The following is a 23,514-nucleotide window of genomic DNA, read 5'->3' as shown; positions in this document are numbered from 1 at the left end:
CTTATTGGCTGCAAAGGGAGGGCTTTGGCTCACCCAGGCTCAGATTGCTCGGTACCAGGCTAAGCTGTTAGAGAACTCTGAAGTCACCTTACAGCCTTGCCCCTCCCTTAACCCAGCCACCCTCTTGCCAGAAACAGAGGAACAGAAACATGACTGTTTAGAGATCATAGACGCCCAGTACTCCAGCCGTCCGGATTTAAAGGATGTACCTCTCCCAAATGCAGATTATGAGCGGTACACTGATGGTAGCAGTACTGTAACAGATGGGCAAAGGAGGGCGGGTTATGCTGTTGTGACGCTCCATGACACTGTGGAAGCTGATGGTTTGCCTGCGGGGACCTCTGCCCAGCTTGCCGAACTAATAGCCCTGACCCGTGCACTTGAACTGTCAAAAGGAAAGCGGGTCAACATTTTTACTGATTCAAAGTATGCTTTTGGGGTGCTGCATGCTCATGCTGGCCTATAGAAGCAAAGGGGAATGCTGACAGCCCAAGGCTCCCCAGTCAAGTACGGGCCCCAAATCCTCCGGCTCCTAGAAGGCGTACAACTTCCCTCGGAAGTGGTGGTGGTACACTGTAAAGCCCATCAAAGGGAGGATCAAGATGTGGCCAGAGGTAACGCCCGGGCAGATAGAGAGGCTAAGCATGCTGCCACCCTGCCATCCCCTCAGGCTGAGAACGCCCATATGCATGCCCTTATCCCATCAGGAGGGGAGCTTCCAACCCCTCAGTACTCTGGGGAGGAGAGACAGCTAACTGACAAACTCGGTCTCCGGGAAAAGGAGGGATGGCTCCATTCCCCAGAAGGGAAGGTCCTCTTACCAAAGGGCCTGATCCGGCCGGTGCTGCAGAAACTACATCAAACCACTCACGCTGGCAGGGAAGCACTTATCCAGCTAGTGGGAAAATACTTTATCACTTCGGGACTCCAACCCCTGGCTGCCCAGGTACAAGCAGACTGCTTAGTCTGCCAAAAGAATAACCCCCGACCGGGACATCCTGTGCCACCAGCTGCCCTAGAACCCACTCCGGGCCCCGGACAAGTGTGGCAAATAGACTTTACTGAGTTTCCCCAGACCCCAGGGTTCAAATATCTCCTTGTCATAGTGGATCGGTTCAGCGGATGGCCAGAAGCCTTCCCATGCCGTAACTGCACTGCCAGAACAGTGGCCCTCAAGTTTGTTAAGGAGATCATTCCTCGCTTTGGACTCCCCCAGTGGATGGAATCTGACAACGGGACACATTTCACGTCAAAAATCATTCAAAGCATCTCACATGCCTTACAGATCCCCTGGAAACTCCATACGCCCTGGAGACCGCAAGCCAGTGGGGTAGTGGAGCGGACCAATCAGACCCTTAAACGGCATCTCTCAAAAGTGTGCCAAGAAGCCTCACTGCGATGGCCTGATGCTTTGCCCCTCGTCCTGCTCCGTGTCCGCGCTCTCCCAAAGGGTAGATTAGGGCTTAGTCCCTTTGAAATTATGTTTGGAAGGGCATGGCCCATGAATGGCACCCCGGTTCTGTCAGGGGAATGGGAGTTGGGTAATGGTTTTTTGTCACAGTATATGTGTTCCCTGTCTGCTGTTCTCTTGTCTCTTCACAGGTATACCAAGGATTCCCAGCCTCTACCCTTGGACACTCCCGTCCACTCCTTACAGCCGGTGACTCCGTGCTTGTTCGTACCTGGAAAGACGAGCCTCTCCAGGAAAAGTGGAAAGGACCCTATACCGTCCTGCTGATCTCCCATACAGCGGCAAAGGTCGAGGGACACAAGAACTGGATCCATCACTCTCGTCTGAAGGCAGTACCCGCCCCCTCGTCAGCAGGACAGTGGACCGTCCAACCTGCTGACTCTTCATCTAGTGACGATCTTGGGCTAAAGCTACTGTTTAAAAGACACAAATAGCAGGCACCTTAATGCTAAAATGGGCCCACCCAGGTACTGGAGACCCTGGGTTGGGAAGACTCTGGTGATAATTAATTGGGTAACATTGTTATTCTCTGTATTGGTATTTCCAAACTGTGCATATCGGGAGCATAACTCCTTTGTTTTGCTTGCACACCATGTTGCTACTTTAACAAACCAGACTGATTGCTGGGTGTGTGCTCCGGCTCCACTGTGCCCCAAAACGGGAATGCCCCTTGACATGCTGCCCCTGACCCTAGCAGAATTAGCCGCCACCAAAGAGCAGGAAAGAACGGACTCGCCGTTCTGGAACAAGACCTCTTTACAGCAAGCCACCTATCAGGACCAGGAGTATTCAGTTGCAGTACTCACTGAGGGAGTGTTATGTTTTACCCGAAGCCAATCTGATCACTATGGGCGTCCTGTGGGAAAAAGCTCCTCTGTTATTACACAGTGGGCCGATGGGTATTGGATAAAGACCAAGAGGGGAGGCCAGCAGTGTGGGTGTAATGGTTCCTCCCCTTTTAGGGAAACTCTTACAAATAATCTTACCTCAAAAGAGGGGTTTGGAAATATAACTTGCCGTCCAGTTAATATCCCCAATGTAGCAAGCCAATGGTGGGTTTGTAGTGGTCCCTATGGCGAGTGTAATTTGAATGGCACAATTAGAAACGCCCCCACTTGTACCCAATCAGGAGGATGGGATGCCCCCTTAGGGGCACATGAACTGTTTGGAAAAGCAGCCAAAGCAGCCTTAAATATCTCAGGAATCCCCTTAAGAAACAGTCCTTACTGGGCCCTACAGGGTCACTATTTTGTATGTGGCTGAAAGGCTTACAAGGTGCTGCCAGCCAACTGGACAGGTAGCTGTTATATAGCTCGTGGAGTTCCTCATCTTTCCATAACTGCCACGCTGCCCAAAGAAAGATTAGAAATGCCCGAGACACCTCTGTTGAGTCACGAGAAAAGACCCTGCGGCGACTGACTACGGCATTGGAGGGCAATATAAAAAATCCCCTCACAACCGAGAAGCTTGTTGGGTGCTCTGTACTGGGAATAGCGCCACTGTTTACTGGGCCAGCCATGGCAGGCATAGGCCGCTATACTGTAAGGCTGCAAATGGTACTTGAGAAAGTGGCCTTAGAGTTAGAGGACTTGGTTAGTGATTTAGGATCAGCAGTAAAAACATTAAATAAAGAGGTACAGCAGCTCAGGACGTTTTCCCTCCAAAACAGGCTGGCTTTGGACTACCTCTTGACATCCCAAGGAGGGGTCTGTGCCCTCGTCAGGCCCCGTGCCCTCGTCGGGCCCCGATGTTCCGTATATGTCAATGATAGCAGTTATGAGATCTATGAAAAGGTGGTACAGGCTGAGGCCCAGGCCCGAGCCGGAGCACAGGTTGCCTATACTGCCCCTGAGAGCGATTGGTTGCAAACCTTGTTTTCAGGCTGGGGTTTGTCGTTTTGGCTTGGTGGTTTATTTAGCCTGTTATTGAGACTTCTCTTTCCTGTATTGCTTGTATTAATGGTATTATGCTGTGCAGTCTCATGTGTGTCAGCACTGGGTGCCAGCAACACGTCCTTCCAGACAAGTCTCATGTCCCAAATACTTTGGGTCTTCCGGGATAAGTCCCTGAATAATCAAGGATCTTGACCAAAAATGGAGTCACGTCTAAAAAAGAAGAAAGATTGTCATTGTGTAGACCATGAAACAAGCCCTGCAACTTTTGGACACGTATCCCAACAGCCCACAGGGTGCACATCAAGGAACATTCAAAGCGAGACGGGCGGTTTTTTTGGGGAGACTAACCCCCATTGCGCTGACCAGGACAAGGGGGAAGTGGGAGCCTGCACCGCCATCTAGTGGCCAAAGGAGAAATTGACGGCTTCTGGACCTGTGTGCACCGTTGGTTTGGTTCACATGCAAAGCTGTGTCACGCCAGGTTGGGAAAACGGGGTTCTGCTGCACGACATCGTCATCTGGAATGACTCAAACCGACAGGACACCTCCTACGATACACTGCTCCGAGTGACACTCTCAAACAGGTCCCCACAGCTCCCCAGCCTCCCCCCACCGGGAGGCAGGTGTGAGAGGATTGTTCTCCCCGACTGACAGAGGGAGAAACAAAGGCTGAGAAAGGCGAAGGGCCTTGTCTTCCATCCCACAACCTGTCGGGATAGAGTTGGGAACAGGATCTGGCTGTCCTGACTTTCAGTCTGGAGTTTCACACACTGAATGATCAGAATAAAGTGACCTGGAATGAATTACAGACCAACAACCATTCACAGCGATTCTTTAGCAAGTGTTTTAGAAGCACGAGAACACCAGCGAGAACCAGGAACGGCTCAGAGACAATCAGCAGCGAGAAGGAGAACAATTCACCAAGCAAATGATTGGTTCTGGCTTATTTGCTGGGCCTTACAAGAGAACAACGAAGTCCTGAATCTCCTCCCTGCCACGAGACCCCCTGCTCAGCCAATCAGCGTGGAGACTCTGGCGGTGGCTGAGGGTTCCCCAGATGGCCCAGGGATGGCTCAGGTCACCGGTGAGGATCACTCTCAGAGCACGCTTCCTGTCCCATCTCTTTGGGAGGCCTCCCACCATGAGGGCTACAGAGCAGCCCACTCCTCGCCAGTGGAGGGAGGGAAGCAGGAAAAGAGAAACCAAAAAAGTCGAACCCCAAGGACTCGAAGGGACAAAGGCCTAGCTGGGGGAAAATTGTCCCACCTTAACCTCCTGTTTTCCGTGTCGAGAATTTGGCCAGCACCGGGCGGATCAGGCTGCCTCGGTACCAAACCTCTCTGGGGCTCTTCCCTTCTCCACAGGGACGTCTGTCTTCTCGCTCAATGAGCAGTGGGAAAGGAGAAAACTCCAGAGAGGCTCCACCTCGCGCTCACATACGAGACCCTGAATTCTCTCTCAGTCCTCAAGGAGACACCTCAAGAAGGAGACTCCCTGCAGCAAAGCCCCGGGGGTCTCTGAGATCCCCCTGCCCTGCAGCCTGTCCTCCCTGGCCGTTGTCGTGGACTCTCTGTGAGGTCACCGCCTCCCAACCGCCTTTCACCAATCAGCTGAGTGCTGCAAAAGGCCCTTGTGATGTCACTGCCACCCCCACCCCTGCCCTGCAGGGCTCATGTCCTGCCCCGAGCCGGCTCCTGTGCGTGTTTGAGCTGCTTCCCCTGGGTCACCCCCACACACTCAGTGGTCGTGCAAGGGTTCACGCAGGCCACACGTGGAACCATCAGAGGATGCTCAATGTGCCGCACTCGGTTTTGCAGAGGTTTGGAGACTTGAAGGCCAGAAGAGACTCTTAGATCATCTCATCTGGTCCCCTACACATCACAGGCCTCCTGCATGGCGCAGTCGTGAGTTTTGGACCAAAGCAGACTCGAGAAAGGCATCTCATCAAGGGATGGAGGAAGCACCACTTCCCTTGGGAGTCTGGAGGAAATTGATGCTGTGGGGGGCAGGGAATTGACCCCAAGGCCACACTTGTGAGTCTGTATCATAACACACATGAACAACAGCACTGCGTGAAGTATGTACACGTCACCTTAACTCTGATGTTTCCTAACGTTTAAAGGCCTGGTCTCCAGGGTTTTCTTTGTGCTTACAGATCGATTTTGGGGAGAGATGCAATCATTTAGCTCAGAGTGGGAGCCATGTTAGTCTGTATCAGCAAAAAAAACCCAACCAAACAAACAAAAAAACAAAACAAGGAGTAGTTCTGGCACCTTAGAGACTAACAAATGTATTTGGGCACATTTGATGGTGTGGCTGATGTGATTAGGTCCGAGGATGGTGTCCCTAGACTAGATATGTGCAGTGGGTTTGTTGCAAGGATAGGTTCCTGGGTTAGTGTTTTTGTTGTCTGGTTGCTGGTGAGTATTTGCTTCAGGTTGGGGGGCTGTCTGTAAGTGGGGACTGGCCAGTGAGATTGAGGGATCGTCCTTAAGAATAGATTGTAGATCCTCGATTCTGCCCTGGAGATCTTTAAGTTGGGGGCTGAAGCTGATGGCTGGTGGCGTTCTGTTCCTTTCTTTGTTGGGCCTGTCCTGGAGTAGGTGACTTCTGAGTATTCTTCCTTTCAGCAGGTGGGGATTGTAGTTTGAAGAATGCTGTCATAAATATAAAGGGAAGGGTAAACCCCTTTAAAATCCCTCCTGGCCAGAGGAAAAATCCTCTCACCTGTAAAGGGTTAAGAAGCTAAAGGTAACCTCGCTGGCACCTGACCAAAATGACCAATGAGGAGACAAGATACTTTCAAAAGCTGGGGGGAGGGAGAAAAACAAAGGGTCTGTGTCTGTCTGTATGCTGCTTTTGCCGGGGATAGAACAGCAATGGAGTCTTAGAACTTTTAGTAAGTAATCTCGCTAGGTATGTGTTAGATTATGATTTCTTTAAATGGCTGAGAAAGGAACTGTGCTGAATGGAATGACTATTCCTGTCTGTGTGTCCTTTTTGTAACTTAAGGTTTTGCCTAGAGGGATTCTCTATGTTTTGAATCTAATTACCCTGTAAACCATCCTGATTTTACAGAGGGGATTTCTTTACTTCTATTAAAAGTCTTCTTGTAAGAAAACTGAATGCTTTTTCATCATTCTCAGATCCAAGGGTTTGGGTCTGTGGTCACCTATGCAAATTGGTGAGGATTTTTACCAAACCTTTCCCAGGAAGTGGGGTGCAAGGGTTGGCAGGATTTTGGGGGGAAAGACTTGTCCAAACTACGTTTCCCAGTAAACCCAGTTAGAGTTTGGTGGTGGCAGTGGAGATCCAGGGACAAAGGATAAAATTTATTTGTACCTTGGGGAAGTTTTAACCTAAGTTGGTGAAAGTAAGCTTAGGAGGTTTTCATGCAGGTCCCCACATCTGTACCCTAGAGTTCAGAGTGGGGGAGGAACCTTGACAAATGCTTGATAGAGATCCTGTCGGTGTTTGTCTCTGTCTGAGGGATTGGAGCAAATGCGGTTGTATCTTAGAACTTGGCTGTAGACAACGGATCGTGTGATGTGGTCTGTATGAAAGCTGGAGGCATGTAGGTAAGTATAGCGGTCCAGGATAGGGTGGTGTTTATGTGACCATTGCTTATTAGCACTGTAGTGTCTAGGAAGTGGGTGTCCTGGGTGGCCTCTCCTTCTGCCCCTCCACCCCCACCAACATGATACAGTTCTGCGGTGACCTGGAATGTGACTTTCCACGTCTCCGACGGAAGCAATATTTCCAACACACCTCTGAACAACACACTAATCCACAGAGACCTTCCGACCAACACGACAAAAAGAAGGATTCTGCCTGAAGGTCGAAACAGCAGACTGGACTTAAACTTGAGTGCTTCAGCCGACAAGCACGGGCTGAAGTGGTCGAAAAGCAGCATCACTTGGCCCATAACCTCAGCTGTGCAGAACACAACACCATCCACAGCCTCAGGAACAACTCTGACATCAGAATCAAAAAGGCTGACAAAGGAGGTGCTGTCGTCATCCTGAATAGGTTGGAATATGAACAAGAGGCTGCTCGGCAGCTCTCCAACTCCACATTCTCCAGCCCATTCCCCTCTGATCCCACTCAGTGTGACCAAGAGAAACTGCATCATCTGCTCAAGAAACTCCCTGAAAAAGCACAAGAACAAATCTGCACAGACCCACCCCTAGAACCCCGACCAGGGGTCTTCTATCTGCTACCCAAGATCCATAAACCTGGAAATCCTGGACGCCCCGTCATCTCAGGTATATCTGGCTAGGGATGCTGGTCGCGCAGGGCCTGAGGAGAGAGTCGACACAGCCAGATACTCCTGCTGTCAGGATGCCCATACCTGAGAGGATTTCATCGCAGTCTCTCACGAGGGGGTTCAGGCTCCAGTGCTCTGCTCTGTTTTCCCAGCCCTGTGCAGGGGTTGTTTCCAGTTTCAGAAATGGGGCAATGTTCACACACTCCCAATGGGTCTTTGCATGAATCAGGCCCTAAGCCAGGGGCAGGCAAACTTTGGCCTGATGCCGGATCGGGTTTCAGAAATTGTACAGAGGGACAGTTAGGGGAGGCTGGGCCTCCTCAAAGAGCAAGGCATGGCCCGGCCCCCGCCCCCATCTGACCCCACTTCTCGCCCCCGGATGGCCGCCCCGGGCCTCCGGCCCCATCCAAACTTTCTGTTCTCTGAGGGGCTCCAGATCCCCCTCCCCTAACAGCCCCCCACCACTCCATCCAACCCCCCCTCCTTCCTGTCTGCCACCCGGACCTTCTGCCCCATCCAACCAGCCCTTCTCCCTGACCGCCCCGGGACCTCCTGCTGCCATTCAACCCCCTGTTCCCCGCCCTCTCACCACCCTGACCCCATCCACCCCCCAGCCCCTGACCCCCCCGAACTCCCCTGCCCTCTACCCCACCCCTCCCTTGCTCCCTGCCCCCTGACCGCGCAGCCTGGAGCCCCAGGACCAGCCGCCGGGCCGCACTGCAGAGAGCCCCGGGGTCGGCCAGGCTCGTTGCCCCGCTGCCCGGAGCATGGGCCGGCGGCGCTGGGAGCGGAGGCTGCGGGGGGGGGAATGGCAGGGACGCGGCCGGGGGCTCTCCAGAACGGCTCAGAGCCCCCGGCCCCTCTTCTGCCCCCCCCGCTCCCCACATGTCACAGCCACCCCACCCAGCTGAGACACCCCACCCCACAGACCCCTCCCCTCCCTACAGCCCCCCATAGCCATGCTGTGTCCCCCTGGGAGCTGCCATGGTGCTGCCCCTCCCAACCCAACCCAACAGCCGCAGCCATGCCATTGACCCAAGTCCCCAATCCAGGTCCCCTATAGCCTCTCCCTCCCCCACATCCCTCCCAGACCCAGTCCCCATCCCTACAACCCAATTGCCACCTGTCCACAACCCCCCTTTCCTCCTCCCACAGCACCAATCCATCCGCTACCCTCCCACAGCTCCCACCACACAGACCCCTCCACCTCCCAGCTGGGCCCCCTCCCCGCCCCCCTCCACCCCACCCACCCCGTCAGACACCCGCCCCCGCTGGTGCACCAGGGTTTCCCCAAGACCCACCAACAGCTGTGAATGGTGTGGGGGAGAAGGTGTTGGCATTTGGTTGTGTATTGGGATTATGTGTACGTGTCGAGGCTTGTGGGGGCTTTGTGCTGGGGGAGAAACTGAGCCCTGATTCGGGGCCAGGGCTTCTCTGACTCGGGGTCCTATGAAGGGAGCCAGCCAGTCAGGCCGTGGAACAGGAGCCAGCAAACAGGGCTGTAAACAGGGGAGTCTGAGGGGGAGTTTGTCTTGTGGTGCTTGTTTGGGGTTTGTTGTTCCTGTGGGGGGTGGGATTTGGGTGTTTCCCAGGTGAACAGGATTTAGGTGGGAAGGCGATGACAGACACAGAGGCAGCGGTGGGAGTGACTCATGTCGTGGAAGACACAATGGAGATGACTGGCTGTGGAAGCTGCCGCATGTCCATGATCCTGGAGGGGGGACCTGGTAAGAGTTTTGTCTGCATGAAATGCCGTCTGCTCGAGCTGATGGAGGAGAAGATCTGAGGTTTGGAGATGCAGGTGGAAAGTCTGGTTGAGTTTAGAAAGGGGTTTGAGCAGATGATGGAGCAAAGACATGAGGTATCTGAAGGGAAAAGCTCAGACTTGCAGATGGAAGCAGGACTGGGGAATTCTGAGGGGAGACTGCTGGGTGAGGAAAGTGGTCAGTGAAAGCATGTGACTAAAAAAAAACCAGGCAGAGGAAAAGACGGGCTAGTGAAGGAGAAATAGAGTTCAGGAATAGTTTTTGAGAGTTGGAAAATGAAGAAGGGGCTCAACAGGTAGTCACTGAAGGTGGAGGTACAAGGAGGAAGAGAAGAGTGGCTAGTCCTATAGGAAAAGGGGAAGAGTCAATGGAGACTACACCAAATATGAGCCGCAGGAGGATACAGGATGGGTTGAAGAGGATTACAAGGGAGAATAGGAATGGAAAGAACTTGCAGCCAGAGGGAACAGGGGATAGACTGGAGAATAGCATTGTCACCAGGGAAAGGCAGGGCTACGTGATCGGGGACTCTTTACTGAGAAGACTAGACAGGCCTGTAACCAGAGCTGATCCAGAGAATAGAAGGGTGTGCTGTCTTCCAGGTGCTAATATACGGGATGTAGATCTGAGGTTGAAAAGGACCCTAAAGGGAACGGGAAAGAATCCCCTAATTATCCTTCATGTGGGAACAAATGATACAGCTAGATTCTCGCTGGAAAGGATTAAGGGAGACTGTGCTTGGCTGGGGAAGATGCTTAAGGAAATTGAGGCTCAGGTGATCTGTGGTGGGATTTTGCCTGTTCCTGGAGAAGGTCAACAAAGGCGTGACAAGATTATGACTATCAACAGATGGCTCAGGCAGTGGTGCTAGAAGGAGGGCTTTGGGATGAATGGCCACTGGGAGGCATTCCTGGACAGAGGACAGTTCTCTCGGGATGGACTTCATCTGAGTAGGGAAGGAAACAGACTTCTAGGATGGAGGCTGGCACAACTGATTAAGGGAGCTTTAATCTAGGAATCTGGGGGAGATGATTGGTTGGGGAATGTCCAGGTAATCTCCATGCCGGATTTTAGCCTTGAGAGGGAAGAAAAGAAAGTAAGAAAGGATACAGCCGTGGGTAGGGGAATGGCTATAAGGAGGAAGGTCAGTGTGGACACCAGTCTAGTAGGTTCTGCTGGCTGTGGAATGACCGTGCCTCATTGGGTAAAGAACGTGAGCGAGGCCAAACAGCAAAAATGAAGATGTTTGTACACCAATGCGAGGAGCCTTGGTAACAAAATGGAGGAACTAGAGGTACTGGTGCAGGAAGTGAAACCAGATATTCTCGGGAGAACAGAAACAGGGTGGAATAGTCGTCATGACTGGACTACGGGTGTTGAAGGGTATGTGCTGTTTAGGAAAGACCGAAATAAAGGTCAAGGTGGTGGAGTAGCATTGTCTATCAATGAGGAGGTCGAATGTAAAGAAATCAGCGATGGAATGGAGAAGACAGAGTCCGTCTGGGCAAAAATGACATTGGGGAAGCAAACGACTCGAGCCTGCCCTGGGATAGTGCTTGGAGTGAGCTAGAGACCTCCGGGATCTCATGTGGATATGGATCGAGCCCTCTTTAATGTTTTTAATGAAGTAAATACTCATGGAAACTGCGTGATCATGGGAGACGTCGCACGCGCGCACAACACGACACACAACCCGTCACACACACACAAATCACACACAACACATCACACACTGAACAAAACACTCAAGACAACACACACACAACCACGTCTCACACACACACGACACACAACGTCTCACACACAGAGACACGTCTCTCACACACGCCGACACACATGCAAGGCACATGACGGCTCTCACACACGTCCACACACAAACACACGACACATAATGTCGCACACATGCCGACACACACACACACGCCGACACACAATACTGACACACATGAAACTGACAAACACACGACACAGACAACGACTGACACACACACACAAGACACACGACGTCTCACACACACACACAACTTCTCTCACATAGGCCCACACATGACACGCCCACACAACACACACCCACACACGCCCACACAACGCACGCAGAACACACGCCCACACACACGACACATGCACAACACACAACACACGACACGACACGCCCCCCACACACAAAACACAACACAACACAACATACGCCCACGACGAAAGACACACACCACACACAACTCATGCCCACACACACACCCACCCACACCCACCCGCCGACTCACGACGACTCACACACAGCGAGACGGCAAACACACTGACACACATGACGTCTCACACGCCCACGACACGACACTGACACGTCACACGACACACAAGACGGCAGAGGACACGACACCGAAATCACACCCCGGAGATGACCCCCCGCAGGGGCGAGAGCGGAGCGGGGACGGTCGGGGGAACTCGGTCTCTGGGCGGCGCGTGGGGCCGGTGTGGGCGGGAGGGAAGAGGGCGGCAGGGCCGAGGGCGAGATTCCCAGCCCACGTCGAGCGCTGTGGAGCGAGGGCTCCGGCTCGGCTCTCGCAGCGGCTCTGGCGAGGAATGGTGCCGGAGCTCTCGCCGGAGGGGAACGCGGCAGGAGGGGCCTGAGCCGCTTGGGCCTCTTTCCAAGGAGGCGGAACCAGGCCTCCGCTCTCTGCCCGCTGCAGACCCGGCTGCCAGGTCGGCGCTGCCAGTTCCTCGTCCGCACTCGCCGTCTTCTCATGTGTTCGCCAACTCGCTCTCTCCCCTCTGCTCTCCTGGTGCCGTCTCCCTTTGTAGGACACGGGTAGGTGTGCATTCCCACAGGTGAGGTCTCGGGAGCCATGGAGACGTCGGAGCGGAGGAAAATCATGCAGGGCAGTAGAAAGGCTGCAGAAAGTACCTGAAGAGACAAAGGGAATGAGAAGGGGGAAGTCCAGACTAAGACAGGAGTCTAGTCTGTAAAGAGAAACAACGGGAAGTCTAAGCTACAGAAACTCTTCAAGTTGCCAAAAGACCTTTAGGATGGGAAATGACTTCTTGAATCCAGTCTCTTTAAGATCTTAGGCTTAGTATGTGGGTGTATTTGTATTTGCTTAGCAATCTGCCTTCTTCTGTTTGCTATCCCTTCTAATCACTGAAAATCTGCCTTTTCTAGTGAAACTATTTGTTGTTTATTATTATTATTAAACTCAGTTTGTGCAACGGGTGCTCCGGGAGGAAATGATTTGTGTGTTACTCCAAGGGGCCGCCCGGTGTCACTCTTGCTCCATGAGGGAAATGCTTTGTGCAATACCTGGTTTAGCCACCCACTGTCACTGTTGGTCCAGGAGGGAAATGATTTGTGCAATACCTGAATTGGCCACACAGTGTCCCCATTGCTCCGTGAGGAAATGCTTTCTGCATTACTCCAAGTGGCCACCCGGTGTCACTGTTGGGCCAGGAGGGAAATGATTTGTGCATTGCACTGACTGGCCACCCAAGACAACACACAGAAAACACGACAGACAACACTGACACACACACACACAACATGACACCGACACACAAAGAGAGAACACTCTCACACACACACAACACAGGACACCGAAAGACACAAACAACATGACACACAAATAAACTGACACACAAAACAGCACACAACAAGACACACAAAAATCACACACAACACACGACACCGACACATACACACACACACTTGATGACGCACAAAACAGCAGACAACGTGACAAAGAAATCACACACGACACCGACACATACACACAATATGACACACAACACCTCACATGACACACAAAACGGCACACGTGACACACACACACAACACGATGCACAAAACTTCGCACACAAAATATCACACACCCACACACAACACGACACACGATACCGACACACGACACACAAAACGGCACACAACACGAGACACAAAAATCTCACACAACACATGACACCGACACACACAACATGCACACAAAACGGCACACACCGTCACATGCACACAACACGGTATACAACATGGCACACACACACACTCAACACGGACCACAACACGCACACATAAACACATCTCACACACACAAAACAACACACAAGTCACACACACAACACGTCACACGACACACGCAACACGACACACACAGCACGTCACACGGCAGAAGGTTTCATCGAGGAGGAGGATGTCCCGGGGTCCCCGGGCGATGCTCTGGGACTGCTCCCCAGGAAGCCAGGCAGGACTCTGGGGAAGTCTCCTCTCGGGGAGCAGCCTGTCTGCAGGACACACAGCTCCCCCGGCTCCACCTTCCTGGCTCTGACCTCGGAGCCTTCAGCCTCCTCTGCCCCTCCCTGCGCTTCCCACAGCCAGTCCGCCCAGGCGGGGTCCTGGGGGGGGCAGAGGGTCCTGCCCCCCAACTCCGCAGTCAGACGGGACTCTCAGCCAGCCAGGAAAACAGAGGTTTATTAGACCACAGGGACATGGTCTAACACAGAGCTTGTAGGTGCAGAGAACAGGACCCCTCAGCCGGGTCCATTTTGCGGGGGGGCAGTGAGCCAGACAACCCTGTCTGCCCTTCACTCCATGTCTCCAGCCAGCCCCCAACTGAAACTCCCCCCAGCCCCTCCTCCTCTGGGCTTTGTCCCTGTCCCCGGCCAGGAGGGCACCCGATTCCTTTGTTCTCCAACCCTTTGGCTCTCACCTCGCAGGGGGGAAGGGCCCAGGGCATCAGGTGCCAGGAAAGAGGGTGTCGGCCATTCTCTGTGTCCAGACCCCTGCACACACCTGCCCTCCAGAGCTCTGCAACGATCATACACCCTTACCCCACCCCCTAGATCCTTAAGAACTGCATAGGGGAAACTGAGGCACCCCCACACAATTCAGAGGAAACATGAAGTCCCGCTTCATCACAGATGACTCCAGGAGGTGAGTTGCTTGCTATCCTACCATGTTTTTCTCTGTCTCTCCTCGAGTGCGTTGGCCATCACACATACTCTGTCTCTGTCTCTGTCTCCGTCTCCGTCTCCGTCTCCGTCTCCGTCTCCGTCTCCTCTCCTCTCCTCTCCTCTCTTGGTGCCAACAATGACCAGGCCCCGGGTGCCTGGGCCCCAGTGCCCCGCCTGTGCTCCATCTCTTCCTGTATCTGCCTCGCCCCTTCTCCCAGCCCACACTGCCCACCGCTGCCTGGATGATTTCCCCCTCTCCTCCACTGCACCCCCCTCTGTGGGGTCCCTGCCACTCACTGTCTGCCTCCTCTCCTCCACCCCCTCCCCCGCTTCCCCACGGGTCACTCTGGGGCCGGTTTTCTTCACCATCTTCGTGCATGATCAGGAGGACGGGATGGATTGCACCCTCAGCAAGTTCGCAGATGACACTAAGCTGGGGGGAGAGGGAGATACGCTGGAGGGTTGGGATAGGGTTCAGAGTGATTCAGACAAATTAGAGGATTGGGCCAAAAGAAATCTGATGAGGTTCAGCAAGGACAAGTGCTGAGCCCTGCACTGAGGAGAGAAGAGTCCCATGCAGTGCCCCAAGTGTGCCATGTCCCTGCCCCGAACCGACCCTCCCGGAGCATCCTCAATTCCATGAAACAGCTGTTCTGGGGTGGGCAGGAAGTGCTGGGAGGGAGAGTGGGGAGTTGCTCAGTGGGGGTGTGTCTCTCTGGGTGGGGTCTGTGTGTGTTTACGCACAAGCTGATTGTGATGTCACGGAGGCCAACAGCAAAGAGTGTTGGGCGTCAGCATTCTTGCCCTGCCGTCAGTCTGCCAACTGGCTTGGTTGACAACGGCTGGTGACCCAAGGAGCTGCTGAGAGACGCGGACCATCCCTCTGTCAACCACTTCTTGAATCAGCTATTTCCACAGGTGTTTGAGGAACAAAAGGATGAGTTTTTACAGAAGGTAATTCCCAGATTCTTTCCCTGCTCATTAGATCGCACACGACAGGTTGGCGCCTCCTTCTCCTCGGGACGGGTGGGGGCGGGTGTGGCAACAGGCAGGTCTCAGCGTTCCCTTTTGATTTGAAAGTGGCCATCTCTCAGGTCTCCTCCTGCTTCAGCCGGTCAGGTTCTTTGGAGGCAGATTTAGATGATTTTATCTTTCAGCAGACTAGTCGGGGGGAATTTCCAGGGATAGAACCAAAAGGGAAGATAACAAAACTCGTGTAGAATTTAGATTGAGATCTCCATCAATAGTCTTTCCCTTGGAGTTGCCCCTAATGCACTCCTTGCCTTCAAGTTGGGAATAGAAACCCTTTGTCTCCTGTCATGACTGCCAAAGAAATGTGTAAATGAGGATATTCTATGATTCTATGATTTACACCCATCAGGGGACACTGTCTTTTTGAGGCGGGTGCAGCTGGCTTGGGATGGTGCTGATGATGGATAGAAAACAGGCTGGAGTCAATGACAGATGGGACCACAGAAGGGGAAGGGGAAGGGCATCTCCATAGAAGGTCCTGGGTGCTCAGATACCCCAGTTCTAGGTACCCTGGCCTGTCCCAGAGAGAAAAGACAAAGAGGGGCCCAGCCCCCCGACAGTCATGCCATGGACAAGAATCTGGTTGGGAGTGGGCTGAAGGTTCCCGCTGGACAAAGGGGAGCTGAAGTCCCCCAGCGTCCTGGAATTTAAGCAATGCAAGCTTCAAACCCTGCACGGGTGGGGCCTGAGGGGCACCTGCAGAAGGTTGGGCTGGACAGGGGCGGCAGGTTTCTACAATTTTTGGTGGTTTCCAGAATGGGACCAAGTCCTGCCTCCCCGTCCACCTCCCCCCACATCTGCCTAAGGCTCTGGGAGTTTGGGTATGGGAGGCAGAGGGAAAGAGGTTGGGCTCTGGGAGGGAGTTTGGGTGTGGGCTGTGGGTTGCGGCAGGGTGTTGGGGTGCAGGAGGGAATGAAGGGTGTGGGGTCTGGGCTGGGGCAGGGGGTTGGGGTGCAGGAGCAGGTGTGGGGGCAGGCTCTGGGAGGGAATTGGATGTGTGGTGTGGGCTCTGGGCTGGGGCAGGGGGTTAGGGTGTGGGAGGGGGTGAGGGGTACAGGCTCTGGGAGGCAGTTTGGGTGCAGGTGTGGGGTCTTGGCTGGGGCAGGGCATTGGGTGCAGGAATGGGTGGGGTGGCCAGGTTCTGGGAGGGAGTTCAGGTGTGGGCTCTGGGCTGGGGGAGGGGGTTGGGGTGCAGGAGAGGGTGCAGGTCGGGCTCTGGGAGGGAGTTGGGTGCAAGGGGTGGGCTCTGGACTGGGGAAGAGGGTTGGGGTGCGAGAGCAGGTGTGGGGGGAGGCCTGTGGGAGGAAGTTTGGGTGCGGGATCTGGGTTGGGGTTGGGGGTTGGGGTGCAGGAGGGGGTGCGGGCGCAGGCTCTGGGAGGGAGTTTGGGTGTGGGGTGTGGGCTCTGGGCTGGGGCATGGGGGTAGGGTGGAGGAGGGAGTGCAGGGGGTGGACTCTGGGAGGGAGTTTGGGTACAGGGGGCTGGGGTCTGGGCTGGGGCTTGGGGTGCGGGAGAGAATGAGGGTGCAGCTCTTACCTCAGGGATCTCCCAAAAGCGACCCACACCCCCCTCTGGCAGCAGCTCCTAGGTGGGGGGTCTCTGCCCATCGCTGCCCACGGACACCACCCCAGCAGCTCCCATTGCCACAGATGGCAGAGTCGGCCCTCGGGGCGGGGGCAGCGTGTGGAGATCCCCCCACCCCCGGGGCTGCAGGGACGCGCCAGCCGCTTCCGAGACTGGCAGGCCACACGGAGTGTAAGCAGTGTCAGGGTGAGCCTCACCCTGACATCTGGTGGTGAGGTCTGGCAAGTTGTGGAAAAGAACTTCAGGGGCCGATCTCATCTGCATCGGCACACCCACCCCGCCTAGAATGAGGCCATAGCTGCCCAAATGCTCACTTTGGCTGCTGTGGGATCCCCAGTGTCTCTGTTATTGGGGCAGGAAGAATAAATTGTTATTACCCTGATTATGGGAACTGTGCTGGGAACTGTACTTGGCCTTTTGTTATGATGGAGGGACTCACCATCAACTAAGTAGGACTCGCTAGGCAAGGGTCATGGGTTCCAAAACGCTGTGAATTGAGAGAGGGTGGGGACAAGTATTAATACTTGGTGGCATGGGTCCCTTGGTGATGGACTTCCATGCTAATTGCTCTTCCTTTTCTCTCCACTGTGGAATCTCAGAGCTAATTTTGATTCCGTTAGGACTCTAGTTACAGGCTGCGAAGCTCATTTCGGGCTAATGGTGTCCCAGTACTGAGGCTCCCCTATTACAAGCTGACTTCACCAAAGAGCTGAACTGAGTAAGAGCTGAAATCACTGAGCGTTGTGTTCAGTAGTGGGGGAGCCTGAAGATCTATTGTGGAGAAGTTTGTGAGACGGCTGGTGGAGCGGAGGCCTATGGGGCTGTGGGGCGGTCAGCTTCAGATCATGTAAGGTGCCTTTTACCCCCGCCCCCATCTCCACCCAGGTTGGGAGGTAAAGCTCTGCAGATAAACTTTTGAACTTTGGGGCTGCCCTGACCAGGGACAGAGACTTTTGGGTCATTGGACTTTTGGGACTTTGGGTAATTTGGGGTTGCTGGACTCAAGAACCAAAGGGAAAGGGCATGCCCCAATTTGCTTGGGGTGGGTTTTTTTTTTGCTCGTGAGTTGTGTTATGAATCCTGTTGGTGGTGTTTCCCCAACATAATGCCACATTGTTTCTCTCTGTTATTAAAAGGCTTTTTGCTACACTCAGACTAGGTGCTTGCGAGAGGGGAAGGATTGGCTCTGGGAGGCGCCCAGCGGGGGTGGTACATATTTGTCCCAGGTCACTGGGTGGGGGCTCGAGCCGGTTTGCATTGTGTTATTGGAATGGATCCCCTAGATATTGAACCCGGTCCTTGTTGCTGCCAACTCTGACGGGCAGAAGGGTTACACGGAGCGAGGGTGGGCAGGAAGCCGCCTTAGCCCCCTTGTGCTGCCGGTGATGGCGGTGGGGGTTTCCGGGCCCTTTTAAATTGCCCGGGGGCAGCAGGTGGGGCTGGGGGAGACACCGGCCCCCGGACTTGGGTGGAGCCAGGCCCCCGTGGTCTTATGTTGCTGGAGCATGGGCACCAGGGGCCCAGATGAGGCGCCTCCCCTGCGGCTGGAGGAGCATGGGTGCTAATCCACGTTTCGGCGGGTTGGTTTTTGGAGGGTTAAATGAAGGCAGCCTCTGCTCTGGGCTCGTCCAGTTTCAGGGCCTGACGCTGCTTTGCACAACGATGAATCTCGGAACAGGCCAGCACTGAAATGACGGCAGAACCTGAGGAAGGAAAAGCCTCTGGGTTCGTCTGTGAGCCTTGACGCCGAACGGGAGCCGTAATTTGACTCGCTTTGTGGCTGCGGCCGGTAAAATGTCAGGACAAAGTCGTCCCAGTGACTGTGACACTGGGTTTGAGGCGGCTTTGGTCTTATTCAAATGTAACTAGCATGGAACACTTGTGTTTTTAAAGGTGGGTTCCCCAAGCAATCCCAAGTTGTTCTTCCCAGAGCTGGGTGATGGTGGGCAGCAGGGGATCTCCCCAGTCTGTGGGGGAATTTCTCTGGGCCCCACTGTTAGTTCTCCAGACTTTCTCCCCCTAACCACGCACACCCCTCCCCCACCCATTATCAATGCTTTACAGCGACCCCTCCCTCCCCTTATGGGATACAGCCTCTCGGTGCCAGAGACTGACTGGGGCTCCCCTCTGCATGGCCCCAATGGGGAAGGAAAGGGACCGATGGGGGAGGAAGAAGACGGGCAGAAGGAGTCAAATGGGGCTAAACCAGAATAGAGGAGATTTTCTTCCTGTTAAAATGGACTGGAGTCTCATTGCTGGAAAGCCACAGCTTGAGTGAGGTTTGAACCGGCAGCCTTTCAATTGCCAGGCAAAGGTGCGAACCACAGAGACGGATCACGGCCGACTTCCCAGCGCTGTCCAAGGAGCCCCTGCAGGGGTGCAAGTGGTTAGTGCAAAGGGCAATATTGCTGGGGTTGTGAGTTCAAACCTTCCCTGCAGCCCTGGTTTCTATTACCCCATGGAGCTTCCGCAGCTTGCTTGTCCTAATTCACATGGAAAGTGCCATGAGAGGAAGGTCTGAAATGTGGACGTTGGTGCAAAGCTTGGGACCCCCCACCAATGCTGCCATTAGCTGTGGGTGGGTTGCTCAGGGGCAGGGAGAATTGATTTCTTTGCTGCTGAGAAAGCTGCCAGGACAGGTCCGTGGGCACCAGAGCTCCCCGCTTCTTCCAGCACATGCCAGGCTCTCTCACTCCTGGAGGAGGGTCATCGAATCATAGAAGATCAGGGTTGGAAGGGTCCTCAGGAGGAATCTAGTCCTACCCCCTGCCCAAAGCAGGACCAACCCCAACTAAATCATCCCAGCCAGGGCTTTGTCAAGCCTGTCCTTAGAAACTTCTAAGAAAGGGGATTCCACCACTTCCCTAGGTAATGCATTCCAGTGTTTCACCACCCTCCTAGTGAAAAGGTTTTTCCTAATATCCAACCTAAATCTCCCCCACTGCAACTTGAGACCATTCCTCCTTGTCCTGTCATCTGCTATCACTGAGAATAGTCTAGATCCATCCTCTTTGGATCCACCTTTCAGGTAGTAAAAAGCAGCTATCAAATCCCCCTTCATTCTTCTCTTCCGTAGACTAAACAATCCCAGTTCCCTCAGCCTCTCCTCATAACTCATGTGTTCCAGTCCCCTAATCATTTTTGTTGCCCTTTGCTGGACTCTCTCCAATTTATCCACATCCTTCTTGAAGTGTGGGGCCCAAAACTGGACAGTGCTCAAATAAATCGGTTAGCCTCTAAGGTGCCACAAGTCCTCCTGTTCTTTTTTTTTAGTTATTAAAGAAGTGTCAGTAAAAGGTCAGAATGCGATCGTCTCAGTCCTTCTCTTGAAAAGTGTAAGCTCATTAATTAGTTCGCCACTTCATCAAAAATAAAGGGGACATGCACCAGCCTTTGTCATGTGAGCAACTTTCCCAAGCACTTTGGACAAACTCAGGAGTAAGTATAAAATAGTAAAATAAGTTTATTAACTCCAGAAAGGTAGATTTTAACTGAGTATAAGTATTGGTCACAGAGGTCAAAAGTGGTTACATAACAAATGAAAACAGACTCCCAGTCTAAACTCTAATTTGAATATACTAAGCAAGAATTGGATCAAACAGCTTTTCTCACTCACTGGTTGCTCCAGGCCATGTTGAGTTCTTAATACACAGACTGAATTCCCTCTCAGCCTGAGACCAATCTCTGCAGTTCAAATTCTGAGTCTTCCAGACAATCTTCCAGGTGTTGAGATTGGGGAAGAGACAGGCCACGTGGAGGTGTCTTTGACTCTCATTCATATTTTTTCTCCAGCTGCTAGGTAGATTCTTGCCGTGATGCTGGGGTTAGTTAGCCCCCAATATGGAGCAGCAGTTTGCCTCCTGCACCTTGTGGTAGGCATGTCACAGCTCCTTCATTTTGACCCCGCACGGCAGTGTGTCCCTGTCATGGCCCCTTCCTATCATGCATCACGAAATCTGAGTGCGCACCTCGGGAGTTACACCGCAGAAAGCTGCTTTCCTGTGCGGAAACTTGCCCGTGTAGACAAGCCCACAGAGGACTTCCATAAGAACGCACGACAGGTCATAGACTGGGTCAGACCAATGGTCCGTCAAGCCCAGTGTGCTACCTGAGAGCGACCAGTGCCAGATGCATTGGAGGGAAAGAACAGAACAGGCTTGTTGACCTGCAAGGTGAGGGTCTTTCACCTTTATATTTAACTTAATTGTTGTCGATTCCTACTTATCCTATATCTAACTACCCCTCCTCTGAGGTCTCTGGGCAAATCAGGTGTGAACCACTCCTTTGACACAGACGTGTCCCAATCCAGCTGAATTGAGGCAGAATTTGGGCCAATGTCAGTTTGGAAAAGGCCTGCTTCACCCAGCAGGTTTCTCAAAGTATCCGTTGCTGTGAACCGCATGTCGTGTGGATGTGCGAACTCCAAAGATAGCAAACATGAAAAAAAAAAACGCAAAGCCGGTTCTGAGGTTTCCAGAGCCAGGCCTGAGGGTTAAAGAGCTGTGCTCAAAATGACAAGGGGGCACAGCAGCTATAAAAAGAACTAGTTGCAAAAACAAAACAAAAATTACATGAAAAAAACCAACCAAACAACAACCACCCAGAAAAGCTCCCATCACTCGCCCATCACCATTGTAGATCTTGACATCTCCTGCCTAATGTGACATCTTTGCTTTGCGAACAAGAGCCCTGGGGAACTCTCTGGCTCTTTCCCTCTCACTGGGGAAAAGGTTCCACATCTTCTCTCAAGTAGTTTTCCTCCCAACAGAAGATTTATTTTAAAATTTACCAAATAAATTCCATTTGAAACAGAAATCATTCCAGTCTATACTGGGTCTCTATTCTCGTACATGCTATTTCTCTCACATTTTCCCCCAAACCTGATTCCTTTGGAGTCAGGTTTTTATTGCAGGATTAGCCACCATTTGCTATTTTGTAGGAGGGGGCTAGAAGAAAACCTGAATTATACTGTAACACTGAAAGTGATCACAGAATCAGCCTCTTACCTTACACTAATAAACTTCATGTGCAATTTCCTTGTTGCTGGTAACAATTTCTTCAAAGATTACAAACTATAAACCTTTAGGGCAGTTTTCTCTTAATTCCCATTTTCACCCAGTGAGCTCTGTGTGAAATCACATTCTCCCATAACTTAGGAGCCTTCCATTTCTGAGGGTTCATTTCTCCCTGGGTCTTCTCCCAGAAGTGTGGGTGGAAGGGGTCTCACACTACGTGGGAAGGCTGCATTATGAGAAAAACCACCTGTGCTCTACTTTCACACTTTCTAATCTTTCAGAGTAGCAGGAGGCGGAACAGTGAGACACATGCATTAGACTCAAGAGCAAAACTAAGAGACCAAACCACAGACTCTGGACTCAGCATTCATGTATCCTGCAGTCTGAACTTGGAATCTGTTACATTCCCTCATTGGCTACCATCATTTAACCAACACAGAAGTGCTTCTTGTCCAGCAAGGCAGCCAGTTTGGGACCCATAGGCATGGCATGGCTCTGAAGGAATCAGCTGTTTCTCTCTGTGCTTCAGGAAACTTGGGATCCAAATGGTAAAAGACAGTTGTTCCCAGTTTCATCATGGCATCCTTTAGAAGTGTGAGCAATTCTAAAAACAGTTTACCTTGGCCACAGGTCACCATAGCGTCCATCTCTGGGGTGAAAATCAACCACTCGTACCTCTCATTTCTACCTGAGTTCTTGTCAAATCTTTGACCTTAGTTGTAGCAATTTTACACGGCTCTGGCGTAGAATTCTTCACCAACCACACGACATACCAGTAGCGATACTGAGGTAGAACTCCCCCAAATATGCCCTTTTGTTTCTTTAATCTGGTGGCACAGATTTAAATAAGGGACTAAATTCAGGTGCGCCTTAGAATCCCTCTAAGACACCAAATGTCAGGTATCTACTCAAAATGGGTGTCTTTCTGCAGCTCTATCACATTCCTCATGGATTCATTTCCTACACATTTACAGCATCTCCCAGGAGTGAGCTGAACAGAAATGTCACTTCCATTTTTCCCATCTCTACCTAGGAAGGGATTGCATTTCCCAAATAAGAGGCAACATGCACCTGATTAGGAAGGGAAGATCTTCAGGAGCAACCTCCTGCAGGGCATGGGCCACAACTGCTTTGGGAGGCAAATGAATGGGTCTTTTGCTTAGTTCCAAATCATTTACTAGAGAATCCTCTTCCCAGCCCCTTCGGGAAATATTGACCTTACCAATTGAAGAACAGGGGGATAGAGATGGTGATGGAGAATCCCTCTGATTTACCCTATGTTCTTCTGTTGTTACAGAGGGGAAAAGACATTTTTCCCTATCCCTTCTCTATTCCTGCTCTTTGTTATACTTCAATATATTTTAAGGGAGGAAAACGGTAGTAAAAATATCTGCCTTCAGGAAAACCTGAAGCAACAGCGCTCTGATGAACTGTGACAACTGGGAATGAAACAATATGTTCCTGGTGGGGGAACTTGATGACTAACAATTGTTTTTAAATGGGGGAACAGTATAACTGTGATGCTCAGGCTTTGTTTAGACTAGGACAT

General features: G+C 52.5%; 1 protein-coding gene across 1 annotated transcript in view; it reads left to right on the top strand.

The window, feature by feature from the left end:
* Positions 1–23,514, top strand: part of LOC140904567 (uncharacterized) — a 708,751-nt gene that overhangs the window by 373,657 nt on the left and 311,580 nt on the right.

This window comes from Lepidochelys kempii, unplaced genomic scaffold (assembly GCF_965140285.1).
Source record: "Lepidochelys kempii isolate rLepKem1 unplaced genomic scaffold, rLepKem1.hap1 scaffold_29, whole genome shotgun sequence".
In the NCBI taxonomy this organism is placed as follows: Eukaryota; Metazoa; Chordata; order Testudines; family Cheloniidae; genus Lepidochelys; species Lepidochelys kempii.
The sequence above is the reverse complement of the archived record's forward strand: the minus strand, read 5'-3'. Positions and strand labels throughout refer to the sequence as shown.